Genomic DNA, 6,663 nt, shown 5'->3' with positions numbered 1-6,663 from the left:
GTATCATTTAACTCAATTTCAGGCTATTTGAAATTCTAATATGTAACAATAGTTATCAGTCAGGATCTAAACTAATGGAATTTTGGTCCAGTAAGTTGTGCTTGCCAAATTACTTCTATTTTATATCCCAAACTTTTCATGCATTTATTTTTAGTGCATGATATATATAAATTATAAGCTATAAATAAATGTAAAATACCATGAACAGAAAAGCCTACTTGGCATAATGCTACCTCTATTTCAGCAGAAACAGTATAAAAAAATTTTCAAACAATAACCTAATCATGCTTTAAAATGTGTAATTTGTAGTTCAACCTAATATGTTAACACTAAGGACTTTAAAATTTTTCACGCACAATAAAGTTTATCACAGAGACAATATTAAGAATTATGACAAAGGTATGACTTCAGTATTTTAGATATACATGAGAAAATGATACTTATATAACCTGTGAAATATTATCTGGATTTAACATAACATGTAACAAAAATTTATGGAAAAAAAAAAGAGTCCTGTTGATCCATCTGGGTTGTCTCATCTACTAAACTTAAAACAACAACAACAAACATTCAAAGTCAGCCTTTATCATTCATATGTTTATCAAGCCTTGCCCTAAAATTCCTTAACTTTACTGCATCTTCCATATCTGAAGGCAACACATTCCAAATGCCAACAACCCTGTTAGGAAAAATAAAACTGTCTTAGCTGAAAGTGACTACTATGCTGCCAAACTTTATATTTTGTCCCCTAGTCCTACCATTGTCACCATTAAGCCCAAAAAAAAGATGATGCTTTGATACTATCAATCCCCTCATTAATCTTCTTTCTTCCAAGAAAAAAATTCAGAGATCTTAACTTGTCTTTATACAACAACCTTTCCATCCCAGGTATTATCCTAGTCAGTGACATAACCAGGAAAGAAAATGGGATTTAGGAACTAGGTACACATTTAGAAGGAGCAGTGGGATGATAGGTATAAAAAAGCAAATAGAAAATATAGAAGGTTTTTATTTTATATTATAGCTTGTTAATATCAGTAATTGGAGTTCCTAATTTGTAAGAAACTATAGACTTTGTATTTGGACATTACAAACATCCATTTTGAACCAATGCTGTATTCAACATACAATGTGACACACAGAACCCAATATTTAGGTATGTTCTTATAATATTTACTTTTAAATGAAGAAATTAACTAATGTATAATACTAAAATTTGAATTATAGTCTGCAACTTCATACCAAACTTATTGACATAAATTCATAAAATAGTAGTTCAATAAAATTTTGAATGCAAGTCGAGAAACGTGATGACATGACCTTTGACCCATGATGATATGGTTAATAAACATCTTCAGTGGTACTGAACTTAACCAATGGAAAAAAAATGCACACTGAGAACTAGGTACATAGTGTGCACTTGTGTGTACCCCTATTTCCATCACTGGGCATAACTACAAGAGATGGGCCATCCCACCTAAAAAGTAATTGCCCCCTACATTTTTTCTCTATAATTGTAATTATGATTCTGACTGATTGATATCATTAATTTAACAGAATAGTGCAGCTGCCCTTTATTTCAAACAAAATAAATTGTAAGCCCCTCACCTTGATGTCAATTTTTAAGTTTGTCAGACCCTTTTGGCTTAGGTTCACCTACAACTGCAGGGGCTGCAAAAGCATATTTATGCCACTGATCCAAGTAACTCTCCTCTGAACTCTTTATAACAATTCAATATCCTTTCTTTGTTAAGGAGCCCAAGACTGAATACAATACTCCAAATGTGACCTATCCAGTGACGTCTATAATAAAATTATGACTTCTTTAGACTTACAGTCAATATTTTTGTGTATCTAACATAAAATGCTATTTGCTCTGCCACTAGCACAGCACACTTCTTGCATCGCTTAAGAGACTGATTCTTTCATAACACTGTTAAGATTATTTCCTTCACATTAGGATCTCCCAAATGCATTGCGTTGCGTATAATATACTTAAAAGCCATTCTGCCACCTTTTTTGCCCAACTCAATGATTAATCTAAATCATTTTGCAAAGCCGCAGCATCCTCCTCACAGCTAACAGCTTAGAACTGGTACAAACATTAACCAACACAGCCAGAGGTTAAAAATTAAGAGAAGTGATTCAATCAGGAAGGAAAGCAAAAGTGAGCCTGCTTTGTCTTTGCCTTGTTGAATGTATTTGGGTCCTTCTGAGTTTGATAATGATCAGTTCAAGCCACAATCAGAAGGAAATTCTAATCAATAACAAACCCAGCCCAAAACAATTAAAATTACTACTAGTTTTTTTTTCTTCTTCTCATGTTGCATTTTTAGTAATCTTCCAAATCATGGATTGGGCAAAGAGGGATTGGTAAATTTCTGAACACTCCTGGTTTGTTTACTTACCCCAATATGCCTACCATGAATAAAATGCAAACGAATATTCTACAAGATGAAGTGCTGTTAATTTAAATCCCTTCAAACATTTGTTGGAAAAATATATGAAAATGACACTTTTGGATAGTGATCTTGGTTGTTGATATTAAGTATGACCAAGAAGGGATGAATGGCCTGCTTTCTTGTTCTTATCTTTATGCCAGAGAAAAAGCTGGCATTAAGCTTTAAAGGGTTGTAACAATGGCTGGAAAACAAAAAGGTTGATAATATATGTTATCTTTTTTTTTTCTCACCAATTTTAATACCTGAATCAAGTTTCTATTAATCCTTTTACCCTTCATAAAAGGATATCTTCAGTTTTATAAATTTAAGTTCATAACTTGCCTTATAAAACAGAAGTCATTCTAGAGGATTTCTACTGTATCCTTAGTTATCAAGTATTCAGGTTATTCAAATTGTAGTATAAAACATGCTAGTATACATCATAGTTTTTATCCAGTGTGAATTAATATATTTTATGCTATCATATGACCTTATGTAAAATCACTATTTAAATGCATAAAAAGAAGGAAAAATTAATTTAATGTCTCAGTCTACTAGGAATAACTAACCACATGCGGTCTGAAAAGTGCTACTTCTCATTATTTTTTATGGTGTAATATACAGGCTTGAGTATAATTTATTAAAATGATATTAACATGTAAATCAGCAAGTCACGTGAAGAACACAGCCAACATAAAGTCTTGGTGGGATGACATGTATCAGAACTACATTTTAACATTTTATGGCATTTCATAGGTAATGTGATGCCACCTAAAATTTAACGCTTTTGGAAAGGATATTTAACAGCTTTTTTTTCAAATTCAAAATATTTATACTTGGAATCACATTGGGGATTTAGAATTTTAAAGAAGAGCGATACCCCTTCTACTTAATGGCATTAGAATGCGAAGAATATGGTTAAACTTAGGGCACCAAGATCATCCAGAAAAAGACGTGGCATTGGAAAGCGAAGGAATATGGTTAAACTTAAGGCACCAAGATCATCCAGAAAAAGACCTGCAACAAATCATGACCAAGTCATGGTGTGCAAAGTACACTGTCTTGTAACATGTGGGAATCCATGAACACAATGGTCAGAGGCAAAAGCTATCCAATTATCACAGATAATAGTACACAACGTAATCAAGACGGATCTCCCACTGAAAAGCAACACAGTAACATGTACATAAGTTGCTCCCACAACACATCCATTCAACTGTCATATCCCTTAAGCAGCTGGAAAATGAAATGGGTATTCACGCTATTCCATACAGAGACAGACCTGTCAAGTTACCAAATGGAGTTCCTATGGGTTTCTGTACGATTGGACTGTTCAAAAGAGGCACTGTGAAACTATCATCCTTCTACACTAGGTAGGTTATAGAAAGCAGCAAGAAGGAGGGTTGCGTTTTCAACATGACATCCATAAAGCCGAACTTATTTATATTTGTGCAAACCACACCGTCACTTACTGTATACATTTGAAAAAAACCGATCTTCCCTCCATTGCAATTTTTATTCATACAATCATACCGTTCTATAAATAGACCGAGGCTCAAACACAAAAAGGAAAAACATGATTTTATGATAAATTGGAAACACATGATTTATTGTGAACCCAGTATGAGAAAGTACATTTCATTCTATCTCTCTGGGATATGAATACTTCCATACACACATCATACGTTTACTTCTCTATCTCTGTTTCTAAAGTATTCAAATTTTAAATTTTCATACATAATTAAAATACATTAAAATTGGTTTTGTTTGTTTGCAGTTAAGCATAAAGTCACACATTGGACTATCTGTGCTGTGCCAACCATGGGTATCGAAACCAGGTATTATCTTGCGTTACAAGTCTGCAGACTTACCGCTGTGACACTGGGTGGCAGAATTGGTTAGAATCTTTATGTTTTTAATATTTATAAACATATTTTTTTGTGGTATCTTATGCAATAACAGGAAATCTCTATGGAAATTGTGTTATAACATACTTTACTTCTTTTCTTGTCAGTTCCTTAGAATTACTTAAACAAATGTTCGAGCTCATTTTTCAGTTAAATAAAAATCTCTTGAATTTTTCAGTTGAAAATGTGGATGTTTACATTGGGTTGTAGATTTAAAGCACTTTAAAAAAGAATTTTGTTCACATACACATTTGAATAAGAGGACATAATCCAATCAAGAGTCATCAGTGTATTATAAACTTTTGGAGACGCCATCACAATTTTGGTATCACTTCCATTATAAACTAAAACGTAAAGTGACTGAGTAAAAAGTTTAGATGTATACTTCATTTTCCAGGAAGAAAACGGTTAGTGGTATTGATAACATTATATTTTCAGTTGTTGTATTTTTAGCGCAAAACTCACAATGGGCTATCAGCATTTTGTCCACCCCAAAGGATCGAATCCTGGATTTTAGCTTTGTAAGTCTGTAAACTTTACTACTTATTCACGGGGGCTGATATTTTCAGATGCACTGCTTCATAATACTAAAACATGAAACAAACTTATAAAATTAAACATAAAACCAATTTCAATTTTATCAAAAAATATTTTTTCTGTTCATTTTGACGCGTTTCCATTTAACAGTGTAATGTGATAATATATCTTTGATGTTTCCAACGCTAAGATGCCTGGTTCTATTTTCCGCGAAGTACAAGGCCTAAATAGTCTATTGTGTAACAATGCACTCAAAAACGAACATTTTTATTATAGAGTTCTTGATTCGGTACTACCTGTTGACAGGTAAATATCATGTTTTTTGTTTGAAAGCCTATTTATAATTAAATTATTTTGACCAATCTTTTCTCATTTTTTTGCGCGAGAGAATCATGATCATATATACACGACGAAACATTTGGTAAACGAAAGACGAGTGGAATAATAATATCCATAGGTCATGATAAATCATGGCTATATAAAACAAACTATAAGAATATTGTCAACGGAAACGGTCTGCAGGAATGTAGCTTGTAAACAACAACAACAATTATTTGGTGTTAAAAAAGAAATTAAAAAAGCGGCATTCATAACAACATTTTTACTAAATGGACACCTCTTATCATGCCCAGGTGATAGTCGAAGACATCCTTTCTCTTACTTACTGTCTTGAAGCCTAACCATGATAGGATACATGTCTCACAATGTTTATATTTATAGGGTTCAATCATTCACGTGACACTACATGGTCAGAGTATTTTTCGTATGCAAATGAAATGAAAAGTGTTCAATAAGTTGTGTGTGCGTGAGAGAGACAGACTTGTTAATAAAGTGCCTAGCTAGTTTACTTAAGTTTGTAATGTGACCATAAATATAACCTTTTTCATACTTTTTATGCAGTATGATATTTTGTTGCCTTTTTGTTAGAATTTAACAGCCAGGATATTTTCGTTAACTTTCAGTGTTTGGAAGGTGTAGAGCGTCTATCAGTTTGTGATCAATATGTTTTGTAACACAAAAACCTAAAACAAAAAAAAATCGTTAATATATATATATGTTTTATAAATAGTCAAATACTAAAAGCTCTATATGGACATCGATCTTAGAAGAGAGTTTATATTTCGTAAAATGTTTTTTTGTTTTTTATAATTTCGCGCAAAGCTACACTAGGGCTATATGCGCTAGCCGTCCCTAATTTAACAGTGTAAGGCAGCTTGTCATCACCACCTACCGTTACTCTTTACCAACGAATAGTGGGATTGACCGTCACATTATACCGCGAGCATGTTTTGTGTGACAGGGAATCGAACACACAAAACCCTCAGATAGCGAGTCGAGTGCCTTAACCACCTGGCCATGCCGGGCCGATCGTAAAATGTATATTCCTTTTTAACTTTAACCTTTCCCTTTTAGATCTATTGTATTGCTATTTTATCTTTCGTTAATTTAAAAAGAAGTATAAACTATTGTTCATTAAACTATAATTTTATATTTTGATAACAGTCAGCGATATGTTCACGGACTTGTATCGCTAAAATTTAGGGACGATTCTCCGCGGTGTACAGAGCACCTAGCCCATTATGCGCAAAAAAAACAAAAGATAAGAAGGAAACAGCTGATGTCAGTAAATCTCAAGTCACTATTAAATGTTCATAAGATTCCAAAAGCAATAAAATGTTTTTCTGATACGGTGTACTATTTTTATTGTACAGAAAAACGATGATCTCTTGACTTATGGAGCCATTCCTGGTCCAGTGGTTAGTGTGCCCAACTTTAGA

The sequence above is a fragment of the Limulus polyphemus genome, unplaced genomic scaffold, assembly GCF_000517525.1.
Source record: "Limulus polyphemus unplaced genomic scaffold, Limulus_polyphemus-2.1.2 Scaffold753, whole genome shotgun sequence".
Classification (NCBI taxonomy): domain Eukaryota; kingdom Metazoa; phylum Arthropoda; class Merostomata; order Xiphosura; family Limulidae; genus Limulus; species Limulus polyphemus.
Note: the sequence above shows the minus strand (reverse complement) of the source record.